General features: G+C 38.9%; 1 pseudogene across 1 annotated transcript in view; it reads left to right on the top strand.

Moving 5' to 3' along the window:
• The window catches only part of LOC100603620, a 32,883-nt pseudogene extending 18,292 nt beyond the window's left edge, over positions 1-14,591 (top strand). Inside the window, exons 8-9 of the transcript XR_004027293.1 lie at positions 9,642-9,816; positions 13,075-14,591. The product of XR_004027293.1 is annotated as a fatty acyl-CoA reductase 2-like (transcript). The remainder of the gene's footprint in view (positions 1-9,641; positions 9,817-13,074) is intronic.

Below are 14,591 nucleotides of genomic sequence, written 5' to 3'. Positions count from 1 at the left end.
TTTTCCCCTTCCTCCTGTTTTCTTTGATTATGTTTTTCTTCTCTTTAACCCACGAATATTTGGCTTGTCTAATACATCATTTATGGCTTTATATTTCCCTCAAATGCCACTTTGGCTGTATCCCACACATTTTGTTGTATGATGTTTGTGTTATCATTACTCTCTAATCCTTAAACATTTTTCATTTGAATTTCTTCTTTGACCTATGAGGATGTGGAGTGCAGTTGTCAATTGCCGAATTGCATTTTCTACATGTGCATGAGTTTCTACTTGTCCCTCACATCAGAAAGACAGTAGCTTAATGGTTAAAAGTCTTGGGCTTTGAGATCTAATAGACTTGGATTCAAATCATAGCTCATTCACTCACTCCTGTATTCATTAAATAGGCATTATTCTTGGTGCTGACGATATATCACTAAACAGAAATCCATGCTCACATAGATGTTATATGCTGGTATGCGTCCCACCATTTAGTAGACTCCACTACTTATTAGTTGTATCAGTTTGAAAAAGTCTCTCAGTTTCTCCCTGTAGATCAATTTTTTTATCTGTCAATGAGAATAATAATTATTCTATTCTAGGAAGCTCTTGGGAGAATGTAGTGAGATAAAGTGCTTAGTACAGTGGTTAGAACAGTGAACATTTTAGTAAATGCTTGCTATTACCATATGGACAGCTTTCTCAGAAAGGCTTTCCTAACCCAGCCCCACCCCTCCCCTTCCTGGCACCCAGACAGACTAGATGCTTCTCTTGTATTCCTCCAGAGCGTATTGTACTGGCCTCTAGCAGAATACTCAGGCAAAATATTGTAATCGTGAATTGTCCACATCTCCCACCAGATCGCCAATTCTTTAAAGACAAAGAATATATCATATGTAATTTTTTTTACCTCATCATCTACCACAGTGCCTGGCAAGTGTTAAATGATAAATAAATATATTTTAAATGACTAAAGGAAGGATTGATATAGATTTAGGAAAAGGAAAGTAGGTGTATGTTGCTGAGATATTTATTCATTTGTTTAGTCAATAAATGTTTATTAGGCACTGATTACCTGTCAGCCACTTTTCAAGGTACTGTATAGGTTCAAACAAAACAGACAAAATTTGGTTATGGTACTTAAATCTTAGAAAGGAGAAATATATATATATATATATATATATATATATATATATATATTTTGAGATGGAGTCTTGCTCTTGTTGCCCAGGCTGGAGTACAATGGCATGATCTTGGCTCACCACAACCTCTGCCTCCCGGGTTCAAGCAGTTCTCCTGCCTCAGCCTCCTGAGTAGAGTAGCTGGGATTACAGACATGCACCACCACGCCTGGCTAATTTTGTATTTTTAGTAGAGATGGGGTTTCTCCATGTTGGTCAGATATGGTTAAGTGATTGCAGAAAAATAAAACAGATTAAAGAAGTAAATAGTATTGTGGGAGGGCTGCTATTTGATATGTGATGGCCAAAGAAAGTCTCTCTGATAAGGTGTCATCTTAGTAGAGACCTGAAAGAAGTGAGAGGGCAAATCAGAGGGACATGTGGATGAAATATTCCAGGTTGAAGAAACAGTAAGTGCTGAAGTTCTTTAATCATATTCAAGGACAGCAAGGAGGCCAGTGTGGCTGCAGCAGAAGCACTGAGAGGGAGGGCGGTAAGAGATGAAGTCAGAGTGGTGGGCAGAGAGAGTGAGGGTGCAGAGAGTGCAAGGCCTTGCAGAACATGGCTTTGCCTCTAAATGAGAAGAGATTCCATTGAAGGGCTCTGAATGGGGAAGTTCCTGTAATATACTCTGAGTTACATTTTACAAGAATCACTCTGGCTGCTACATGGAGGTCCGACTAGGGGGACAAGGGTAGTGGCAGAGACCACTTAGGACAGTATTGCAACATTCCAGGCTACAGTAGTGGTTTGGATCAGAGAGAGAGCAGGTGGAAATTATGATTCTGGGTACTTTTCAAACAGAGAGCTGATAGATTTTGTTCAATTGTGTGTGGATTGTTAAAGAGAAGAATCAAGGATAACCCCAAAGTTTTTGGCTGAACTACTAAACAAATTGAATTAGCATTTGGTTAGAGGTAGAAGACTGGTGAAATAGCAAGTTTGTGTATGTATTGGGAAGGGGGTGGTTAGCAGTGGGTGTATCAGGAGGCCCATTTTAGAGCTGTTAAATGTGAATGTCTGTTACACCTCCAGGTGGAAATGTTGAACAAGTATATGGATATATAGATCAGAACATCAGTGTTGAGATCAGAATCTCTTATGCTATCAACCTGTACATAACTTTTTTATTTGCTACCATCTTTTTAAAGTATAAATCCCTACGGACCAGATGATTCTTGAGAATCTTCTCTGAAGAGGAGTTATATTTTTCAGAAAGATTTTTAGCCGGCATTTTTTTAAGTAGGGCAATAATTGTATTACTATAATAACTGACATCATAACTGAATAATGAGTTTAGGCATATGCTTTGCAAAACCTACATACCTTAAATAAAATTGAATTCAAATGAGTATCTTTTCGAAAGAACTACTGAATTCACAAATGTACGTAAAAAGTTCTTAATTAAGCTTAATCTAAGTATTAATATAAAAAGAAAAACACTATTATGAATAAAACCCTGGATACCAGAGCGGATAAGTGAGTCTGACATATTCCCAGAGAAATATTTAAAGTAAGCTAACACAAGAAAATCTTGCCTTTAGAGTTTTTTAGTTTAACTTTTAATAAAGATTCAAATAAAATGTTAAGAAACTTTCTAAATGGTTCTGAAAGTAATGGTCCAGCCAGGGAAATAAAGTTTCTAGCCTCTGTCTTGGGGCTTTCAGAATAGACTAGATAACCTTAGAATTAAATGTGGATTTGTGTTTTTCTGAACAGTACCCCCTTTTATTGACTACATGTGTTTCCCCAAGAATTTGTTTTAGAGTAGATGTTTCAAATAAAGGATCCATCTCTTAACCCATTCACATTGTTTCATTTTTGCAGATAACCACTTGCCTACCATAAAAATCTTTACGTTGTTCTCAGAAATTGATTCTTGACTCTACACAGCAAATCTTTTGTCTTTATTTTTTTTTTTTTTTTTTTTGGCTTAAACAACAGATATTTATTTTCTCACAGTTCTAGAGGCTGTAAATCCAAGGTCAAAGTGCTCCTCTGAGGACCATTTTGGAGGGATCTGTTTTAGGCCTCTCTTCTTGGCTTGCAGGTGTCTGCCTTCATGCAGTTGTACTTCTGTGCATGCATGTAGCTGATTTTTACCCCTTTCCAAATTTTATTTTATATGGATATCATTTTTGTTGGCTTGGGACCCGCCCTGAGGGCCTCATTTTAACTGAATTCTTTTTTTTTTTTTTTTTTGTGTATATAATAGGCATCTTGTATTTACTAATTTTTTTTTTTTTTTATACTTTAGGGTTTTAGGGTACATGTGCACAATGTGCAGGTTTGTTACATATGTATCCATGTGCCATGTTGATTTCCTGCACCCATTAACTCGTCATTTAGCATTAGGTGTATCTCCTAATGCTGTCCCTCCCCCCTCCCCCCACCCCACAACAGTCCCCGGAGTGTGATGTTCCCCTTCCTGTGTCCATGAGTTCTCATTGTTCAATTCCCACCTATGAGAGAGAACATGCGGTGTTTGGTTTTTTGTCCTTGCGATAGTTTACTGAGAATGATGTTTTCCAGTTTCATCCATGTCCCTACAAAGAACACGAACTCATCATTTTTTATGGCTGCATAGTATTCCATGATGTATATGTGCCACATTTTCTTAATCCAGTCTATCGTTGTTGGACATTTGGGTTGGTTCCAACTCTTTGCTATTGTGAATAGTGCTGCAATAAACATACGTGTGCATGTGTCTTTATAGCAGAATGATTTATAGTCCTTTGGGTATATACCCAGTAATGGGATGGCTGGGTCAAATGGTATTTCTAGTTCGAGATCCCTGAGGAATCGCCACACTGACTTCCACAATGGTTGAACTAGTTTACAGTCCCACCAACAGTGTAAAAGTGTTCCTATTTCTCCACATCCTCTCCAGCACCTGTTGTTTCCTGATTTTTTAATGATGGCCATTCTAACTGGTGTGAGATGGTATCTCACTGTGGTTTTGATTTGCATTTCTCTGATGGCCAGTGATGATGAGCATTTCTTCATGTGTTTTCTGGCTGCATGAATGTCTTCTTTTGAAAAGTGTTTGTTCATGTCCTCTTCCCACTTTTTGATGGGGTTGTTTGTTTTTTTCTTGTAAATTTGTTTGAGTTCATTGTAGATTCTGGATATTAGCCCTTTGTCAGATAAGTAGGTTGCAAAAATTTTCTCCCATTCTGTAGGTTGCCTGTTCATTCTGATGATAGTTTCTTTTGCTGTGCAGAAGCTCTTTAGTTTAATGAGATCCCATTTGTCGATTTTAGCTTTTGTTGCCATTGCTTTTGGTGTTTTAGACATGAAGTCCTTGCCCACGCCTATGTCCTGAATGGTATTGCTTAGGTTTTCTTGTAGGATTTTAATGGTTTTAGGTCTAACATATAAGTCTTTAATCCATCTTGAATTAATTTTTGTATAAGGTGTAAGGAAGGGATCCAGTTTCAGCTTTCTACATATGGCTAGCCAGTTTTCCCAGCACCATTTATTAAATAGGGAATCCTTTCCCCATTTCTTGTTTTTGTCAGGTTTGTCAAAGATCAGATAGTTGTAGCTATGCGGCATCATTTCTGAGGGCTCTGTTCTGTTCCATTGATCTATGTCTCTGTTGTGGTACCAGTACCATGCTGTTTTGGTTACTGTAGCCTTGTAGTATAGTTTGAAGTCAGGTAGCATGATGCCTCCAGCTTTGTTCTTTTGGCTTAGGATTGACTTGGCGATGCGGGCTCTTTTTTGGTTCCATATGAACTTTAAAGTAGTTTTTTCCAATTCTGTGAAGAAAGTCATTGGTAGCTTGATGGGGATGGCATTGAATCTATAAATTACCTTGGGCAGTATGGCCATTTTCACGATATTGATTCTTCCAACCCATGAGCATGGAATGTTCTTCCATTTGTTTGTATCCTCTTTTATTTCATTGAGCAGTGGTTTGTAGTTCTCCTTGAAGAGGTCCTTCACATCCCTTGTAAGTTGGATTCCTAGGTATTTTATTCTCTTTGAAGCAATTGTGAATGGGAGTTCACTCATGATTTGGCTCTCTGTTTGTCTGTTATTGGTGTACAAGAATGCTTGTGATTTTTGTACATTAATTTTGTATCCTGAGACTTCGCTGAAGTTGCTAATCAGCTTAAGGAGATTTAGGGCTGAGACAATGGGGTTTTCTAGATATACAATCATGTCATCTGCAAACAGGGACAATTTGACTTCCTCTTTTCCTAATTGAATACCTTTTATTTCCTTCTCCTGCCTGATTGCTCTGGCCAGAACTTCCAGCACTATGTTGAATAGGAGCGGTGAGAGAGGGCATCCCTGTCTTGTGCCAGTTTTCAGAGGGAATGCTTCCAGTTTTTGCCCATTCAGTATGATATTGGCTGTGGGTTTGTCGTAGATAGCTCTTATTATTTTGAGATACGTCCCATCAATACCTAATTTATTGAGAGTTTTTAGCATGAAGGGTTGTTGAATTTTGTCAAAGGCCTTTTCTGCATCTATTGAGATAATCATGTGGTTTTTGTCTTTGGTTCTGTTTATATGCTGGATTACATTTATTGATTTGCGTATGTTGAACCAGCCTTGCATCCCAGGGATGAAGCCCACTTGATCAAGGTGTATAAGCTTTTTGATGTGCTGCTGGATTCGGTTTGCCAGTATTTTATTGAGGATTTTTGCATCAATGTTCATCAAGGATATTGGTCTGAAATTCTCTTTTTTGGTTATGTCTCTGCCAGGTTTTGGTATCAGGACGATGCTGGCTTCATAAAATGTGTTAGGGAGGATTCCCTCTTTTTCTATCGATTGGAATAGTTTCAGAAGGAATGGTACCAGTTCCTCCTTGTACCTCTGGTAGAATTCAGCTGTGAATCCATCAGGTCCTGGACTCTTTTTGGTTGGTAAGCTATTGATTATTGCCACAATTTCAGAACCTGTTATTGGTCTATTCAGAGATTCAACTTCTTCCTGGTTTAGTCTTGGGAGGATGTATTTGTCGAGGAATTTATCCATTTCTTCTAGATTTTCTAGTTTATTTGCATAGAGGTGTTTGTAGTATTCTCTGATGGTAGATTGTATTTCTGTGGGATCGGTGGTGATATCCCCTTTTTCGTTTTTTATTGCATCTATTTGATTCTTCTCTCTTTTCTTCTTTATTAGTCTTGCTAGCGGTCCATCAATTTTGTTGATCTTTTCAAAAAACCAGCTCCTGGATTCATTAATTTTTTGAAGGGTTTTTTGTGTCTCTATTTCCTTCAGTTCTGCTCTGATTTTAGTTATTTCTAGCCTTCTGCTAGCTTTTGAATGTGTTTGCTCTTGCTTTTCTAGTTCTTTTAATTGTGATGTTAGGGAGTCAATTTTGGATCTTTCCTGCTTTCTCTTGTGGGCATTTAGTGCTATAAATTTCCCTCTACACACTGCTTTGAAGTGTCCCAGAGATTCTGGTATGTTGTGTCTTTGTTCTCGTTGGTTTCAAAGAACATCTTTATTTCTGCCTTCATTTCATTATGTACCCAATAGTCATTCAGGAGCAGGTTGTTCAGTTTCCATGTAGTAGAGCGGTTTTGAGTGAGTTTCTTAATCCTGAGTTCTAGTTTGATTGCACTGTGGTCTGAGAGACAGTTTGTTATAATTTCTGTTCTTTTACATTTGCTGAGGAGAGCTTTACTTCCAACTATGTGGTCAATTTTGGAATAGGTGTGGTGTGGTGCTGAAAAAAATGTATATTCTGTTGACTTGGGGTGGAGAGTTCTGTAGATGTCTATTAGGTCCACTTTATGTAGAGCTGAGTTCAATTCCTGGATATCCTTGTTAACTTTCTGTCTCGTTGATCTGTCTAATGCTGACAGTGGGGTGTTAAAATCTCCCATTATTATTGTGTGGGAGTTTAAGTCCCTTTGTAGGTCACTCAGGACTTGCTTTATGAATCTGGGTGCTCCTGTGTTGGGTGCATATATATTTAGGATAGTTAGCTCTTCTTGTTGAATTGATCCCTTTACCATTATGTAATGGCCTTCTTTGTCTCTTTTGATCTTTGTTGGTTTAAAGTCTATTTTATCAGAGACTAGGATTGCAACCCCTGCCTTTTTTTGTTTTCCAGTTGCTTGATAGATCTTCCTCCATCCCTTTATTTTGAGTCTATGTGTGTCTCTGCACGTGAGATGGGTTTCCTGAATACAGCACACTGATGGGTCCTGACTCCTTATCCAGTTTGCCAGTCTGTGTCTTTTGATTGGAGCATTTAGCCCATTTACATTTAACGTTAATATTGTTATGTGTGAATCTGATCCTGTCATTATGATGTTAGTTGGTTATTTTGCTCGTTAGTTGCTATAGTTTCTTCCTAGTCTCGATGGTCTTTACAATTTGGCATGTTTTTGCAGTGGCTGGTACCGGTTGTTCCTTTCCATGTTTAGTGCTTCCTTCAGGAGCTCTTTTAGGGCAGGCCTGGTGGTGACAAAATCACTCAGCATTTGCTTGTCTGTAAAGTGTTTTATTTCTCCTTCACTTATGAAGCTTAGTTTGGCGGGATAGGAGATTCTGGGTTGAAAATTCTTTTCTTTAAGAATGTTGAATATCGGCCCCCACTCTCTTCTGGCTTGTAGAGTTTCTGCTGAGAGATCAGCTGTTAGTCTGATGGGCTTCCCTTTGTGGGTAACCCGACCTTTCTCTCTGGCTGCCCTTAACATTTTTTCTTTCATTTCAACTTTGGTGAATCTGACAATAATGTGTCTTGGAGTTGCCCTTCTCGAGGAGTATGTTTGTGGCGTTCTCTGTATTTCCTGAATCTGAATGCCGGCCTGCCTTGCTAGATTGGGGAAGTTCTCCTGGATAATACCTTGCAGAGTGTTTTCCAACTTGGTTCCATTCTCCCCATCATTTTCAGGTACACCAATCAGACGTAGGTTTGGTCTTTTCACATAGTCCCAAATTTCTTGGAGGCTTTGTTCATTTCTTTTTATCCTTTTTTCTCTAAACTTCCCTTCTCTCTTCATTTCATTCATTTCATCTTCCATCAGCGATACCCTTTCTTCCAGTTGATCGCATCTGCTACTGAGGCTTCTGCAATCTTCGCGTAGTTCTCGAAACTTGGCTTTCAGCTCCATCAGCTCCTTGAAGCCCTTCTCTCCATTGGTTATTCTAGTTATCCATTCTTCTAATTTTTTTTCAAAGTTTTTAACTTCTTTGCTGTTGTTTTGAATTTCCTCTTGTAGCTCAGAGTAGTTTGATCGTCTGAAGACTTCTTCTCTCAACTCATCAAAGTCATCCTCCATCCAGCTTTGTTCCGTTGCTGGTGAGGAACTGCGTTCCTTTGGAGGAGGAGAGGTGCTCTGTTTTTTAGAGTTTCCAGTTTTTTTGGTCTGTTTTTTCCCCATCTTTGTGGTTTTATCTACTTTTTGTCTTTGATGATGGTGATGTACAGATGGGTTTTTGGTGTGGATGTCCTTTCTGTTTGTTAGTTTTCCTTCTAACAGACAGGACCCTCAGCCGCAGGTCTGTTGGAGTTTACTAGAGGTGCACTCCAGACCCTGTTTGGCTGGGTGTCAGCAGCGGTGGCTGCAGAACAGCGGATTTTCATGAGACCACAAATTCAGCTGTCTGATAGTTCCTCTGAAAGTTTTGTCTCAGAGAAGTACCGGGTTGAATGAGGTGTCAGTCTGTCCCTACTGGGGGGGTGCCTCCCAGTTAGGCTGCTCAGGGGTGAGGGACCCACTTTAGGAGGCAGTCTGACCGTTCTCAGATCTCCAGCTGCGTGCTGGGAGAACCACTACTCTCTTCAAAGCTGTCAGTCAGACAGGGACATTTAAGTCTGTGGAAGTTCTTGCAGAGTTTTTGTTTGTCTGTGCCCTGCCCCCAGAGGTGGAGCCTACAGAGGCAGGCAGGCCTCCTTGAGCTGTGGTGGGCTCCACCCAGTTCGAGCTTCCTGGCTGCTTTGTTTACCTAAGCAAGCCTGGGCAATGGCGGGCGCCCCTCCCCCAGCCTCGCTGCCGCCTTGCAGCTTGATCTCAGACTGCTGTGCTAGCAATCAGCGAGACTCCGTGGGCATAGGACCCTCCGAGCCAGGTGCGGGACACAATCTCCTAGTGTGCCGTTTTCCAGGCCCGTTGGAAAAGCGCAGTATTAGGATGGGACTGACCCGATATTCCAGGTGCCGTCTGCTTCCCCTTTCTTTGACTAGGAAAGAGAACTCCCTGACCCCTTGCGCTTCCCGAGTGAGGCAATGCCTCGCCCTGCTTCGGCTCGCGCACAGTGCGCTTCACCGACTGTCCTGCACCCACTGTTAGGCACTCCCTAGTGAGATGAAACCAGTACCTCAAGCAGAAATGCAGAAATCACCCGTCTTCTGTGTCGCTGGGGCTGGGAGCTGGAGACCGGAGCTGTTCCTATTCGGCCATCTTTTTTGTCTTTATTGTTGTGACCCATTATAAATACCTTCCACTATGATGGGCTTATATTCTCCTATTGTCCTCTAGCACTTACTCTCTTTTTTTTCCCCAGGATTCCAGGTCTTGGCAACCTTTGAAATTCCAATTCCATTTGAGAGAGCTTTGAGGAGGCCGTATGCTGATTTCACCACCAGCAACTTCACAACCCAGTACTGGAATGCCATCAGCCACCAGGCCCCTGCCATCATCTATGACTTCTATTTGTGGCTCACTGGAAGGAAACCCAGGTGAGAAGCTGAGTCAATGGCTTTGAGAATGTCACTGCATATGGGAGATTGAGGCCCCAAAGTCTTTAGTGCTTCCTTCAGCCAAGGATTAAAGGAGATAACTGAATCTGACCCATATATACAGATTGAACACACCTACTCTGAAAATCCAAAATCTGAAATTCTTCAAAGTCCAAAATGTTTTCAGTGCTGACATGATGCCACAAGTGGAAAATTCCACACATCTTACCTCCTGTGATGGGTCACAGTCAAAACACATTCAAAACTTTGTGTCGTGCATACAATTATTTAAAATATTGTATAAGATGACCTTCAGGTTATGTGTGTGTGGCTAAGTGTCTATGAAACATAAGTGAATTTTGTGTTTAGACATGGGTCCCATTCCCAAGATACCTCATTACACAGAAGGAAATATTCCAAAATCTACAAACAGTTGAAACCCGACACACTTCTGACCCAGGCACTTCAGATAAAGGATACTAACCTGTGGAAGTTTTGAACAAACAAAGCAGTCATAGTGAGAAGCCACAGAAGCCTCCTACATTAAAAATGCTCCAGCATAATAAAGGAAGGTAAATGTTAAAGAGCTTGCTTGATGAATTTAGCAAGTGATCATTCACACAAAAAGAAAAGCAACGGAGACTGTCACTAGGGTTTTTCAAATAGGTAGATAATCTTAAATATCCAGTAATGATGACAACCTCACTTACTGGGAGCTTACTCGTGGGGCTAAGGAGGATGCATGATGATCCCATTTTTATTGTCACAGCTACCGTAGGAAGATACCCTCATCAACCCAATTTTACAAATGGAGAAATAGAAGCTAAGGGAAGAATCTGAAGTAGTCTCAAAGGAAGTGACAGGAAAGATGTGGAGAAAGCTGAGTGTCAAAGTCAGTATTCAGGACCAGATTTACTGCTACTTAGAGATGAATGAAGAAATTAGAGGGAACACAGTGTGCTGATGCTAAAGCAGCTGTCACCACCTAGCTTCGTGACATAGGACATATTCTTTCTCTGTCTCACTTGAATAATATGATGTGTCAGAGGAGACATTATTATAATTGCCTAAAGCAATTCTTGTGATCAAGAATCAGAAGCATGAACAGTATTGCCGTCTGTGTTAGCCCCTTTATAAGGGAGGAAGTCATCTTCAGCATGTTGAATTATCATCTTTATCAGCAGCGCAAATGACTAAAACTTAGCCAATGTAGAGTTTATCCAAATTTTTACAGACCTCATTTGCAGCTCATAACTCAGTTCTTGAGCAAAGTGGAAAGAAAACATTATGATTACGGGGAAAATATTTGTATGGGACTTATCAAATAAAGATAGGAAAAGAAGAAAACCCAAATATTATAGGCAGAAATGCTAAAGGTTTTAAAATATGTCAGGATTGGAAGAAGGCATGGATAAAGAACCAAGTTCAGTTAGGGAAGAGAAACACAGAAGGAAGAGACACAATAAAAGTCATATGTATTCTGTGAGAAGTCAGTAAGATTTGTGGGAAATGGGTTGGTTTGTTGTATGGTATGTATTTTAGCAATAATCTTTATGGCAGAGAAAGCTAAAATCCTTTAGCTTGTGTGAATGATCACTTGCTGAATTCCTCAAGGTAGGCATGATGAAGGAGGGTTTAGAGGAGACACAGACACAATGAACTGACCTAGATATAAGGCCTTAGTATACTCAGCTAAGAATAGTGATTCTGAGGACACACTCTGACCTGATTATGTCATTACATGTATGGTAGTGATGGGGATGATAGAAGGAAGAACTGATGGCATATTTTCACCCCGCCCCAAAATCAGTTAAATATTGGGACACTAACCATCCAGGTCTAGAAAAGTCACAGGCCATAGCCATGGTATTGCACATCATTCATCTTGCATTCTTTGAGAATAAGATCAGTAAATAGTTCAGAAGTGGGAAGCTTTGTCCAGGCCTGTGTGTGAACCCAATATTTTGTTTAGAAATAGAACAAGTAAGTTCATTGCTATAGCATAACACAAAATTTGCTTAAGTGGTGGTCAGCAAATCCTTGAATGCTGCTTAATGTGAGAGGTTGGTAAAATCCTTTGTGCAACACTCTTACTCCGTGAATGTTTTGCTGTGCCGGGGCCTGTGCATGCCAGACAAGGCCAAGCTGGCTCAACGAGCAACCAGCCACCTCTGCAACCTGCCACCTCCTGCTGGCAGGATTTGTTTTTGCATCCTGTGAAGAGCCAAGGAGGCACCAGGGCATAAGTCTACTCACTTTTATCTGTTTGTCTGGAACATAACACATATTTGTTTTTACAACAAATAAAATTGATCTTGAATAAAAACTGAGTGGTCATTGTCATTAATCTTTGAACCCAGATTAACCTTTTGGTCATGCCTAGTCTAAGAGAAAAGAGATATTCTTATCAATAAATACAGAGCCCATCTATGTCAGTGAAGATCTCAAGTGCATAGATAGTAGTTTGGAGAAGAGTCAGAGGCCAAAAAGACAGGAATGGTAGACATTGAACAGAGGAGAGTGTGGTGTTTGCCTTTGCATCACCAACACCTGATGCTTTGGGAGAGCACCTACAAGATACCAATAAAGCATTGTAAGAACATCTATGAAGTGAGAAAATTTGAATTACTGTTGTTCTTGTGGTTATGATTGTATTTATGGTTGTTACTTCATTCATATTAATCACCTATGTGCCCAAGTGTAATCACCAAGTTAGATTTTTCCCAGATTTTTTTATTAGACTCAAGAGTTCCCACAGACAAAGGCAATATCACTATCCTATTTATACATTTCTTCTCTCAGTTCTGCGGAGCCAAAATGTAGAGTCCAATGCAATAAAGGCTGGCCTGGATTATCTAACTGGTACATGAGGCCCAGTGTGGTAGTTTACTCCAGAGGAAATTGGCACTTGTATAGAATTGTAGTTAAGTTGATCCCTTGATATCAGGAAAGTTTCTGCTGTGCAGTCCTTTTTGATGATTTCTTAATATATACCCTCATTTTAGACAGTACCAGTGGCCACAGATGTACTTGGCAGCAGAATATTACAGATGGTAAACCTCGAATCTGCGTTTTAGTAGCAAGAGTATTTGGAGTCTTGTGCTTCCCTTGTAGACATCATCTTAACATCTGCATCCTATCTTTTGTCTACTGTTGTTACTGCTCCTAGTTCCATAGAAATTCTAATTTTCATTTGGGATATACGTTTTTGTTATTTGTAAGCTCCCCCTTCTTTTTCATTTTTTCACCCCATTTCAGACTGTTCTAAAATCAGAAAGGAAATTCTCCTCCATGAGCATGTGTATGTTTTTGGCTGTTGGAACTTGAGATGGTGCAAGTAAGTACAAGCACATTTTCCAGATAAGTCATGTGAAGTGATTTACGTTTCATAATATGATCATTTCTGATTGATCTTATCTATTATGACCACCCATAGAGATGGCTGTAAAGAATTAAGAACATCAAACAATGTCAAGTTGTTCATTGCATGTATTTCAGAACATTGCCGAGATAAAGCCAGGTGGAGTCATTAATTTCACCAGCTAGTTATTTCCTTGCTGCAGTACCAAAGATTGTCATTTTTGAATTAAAACCTCTGGTTTTTCTAACTCATCTTTCATTGTTGATCATGGCAAGTGAATAATTAGTGAATGTATATGTTTAGGTTATGAGGAATTTAAAACACACCCTAAGAGTTGTAATGTTGATTGCTTTTAAATGTTGTAATGGTTTTGAGTGTGTCTGCTAATGATTTCTTAATTACATACTTGCTTTTCTTAGAAAATCAACTCATTTCATTATTAGTGATTAATTTTCTCTCAAATATTTAACTTCATATTTTAATAAATCACTATGCCTGGGATTCCATTAGATATTTGAAAAGATCAAGTTTAATTTTTTTACCCAGATAACATACACAATGGGTCAAGATTTGTGTTCTTTGATCTCACAATTTAAAAAAATATGCATTAAGCACCATGGAAATCCCAGCAACTTCAGCAAGAAAGAGTCTTTGTTCCATAGTTTCTTTGCTTGATAAAGATGTGGAATAAAATAAATGGAATATCTTAATTCAGTTTTTGCTTCATGAGACTGGTCGAGTGAACATAGGCCTAGTGCTTTGAAAATTGGCCTATTGTAGAAGATTGATATTCTAGTAGCCTAAAGAGAATCCATTTCTTATAAGAATATATATATTTTGGAAAATGTGGTATTTCTCAGAAAACTGCTGAAATGAATTATGTATCTTTTCTCTTTAATTCCATTACTTTCAAAGATCTAAAGCTTTCACCTGAAAATTAGTCTTTTGGATAAAAAGACATTGAAACTAGTGTTAAATTAATTTCATTGAGGTAATGAATATGAAGATTCATTTGCTGTAATCTTGGGATCTTTTAGTTTCTTGTGCTTTTAAAAATAACACTATAATGGTCTATATGTGTATCAGTTTTTACAATAATTTGTCTAAACTTTACCTTATATCAGTGTGCATGAAGAACCAAGTGCAGTCTGAATTAGCACAATGCAAATAGAAAACCGACCTTTTATTTTCCTCACAAAATTATATCTAATATAAACCTTATGTAAAATAATTTTTAAGTGCTCGTAAATTAATAACAAAATCATACATAATGTCACTGGAGGAGAAAAATTAAGGAGTTTATGTCACAGTAAAATGCATTTCTAAATTGACTTAGTATTGTTATAAAACATATTCTTGAATATTATATCAGAATTTATCACCACTAGTGAAGTCAAAATAAAGATGGATCTCT

Source organism: Nomascus leucogenys, chromosome 20 (assembly GCF_006542625.1).
Source record: "Nomascus leucogenys isolate Asia chromosome 20, Asia_NLE_v1, whole genome shotgun sequence".
Lineage (NCBI taxonomy): Eukaryota > Metazoa > Chordata > Mammalia > Primates > Hylobatidae > Nomascus > Nomascus leucogenys.
This window is presented reverse-complemented; position numbering and strand designations above follow the sequence as displayed.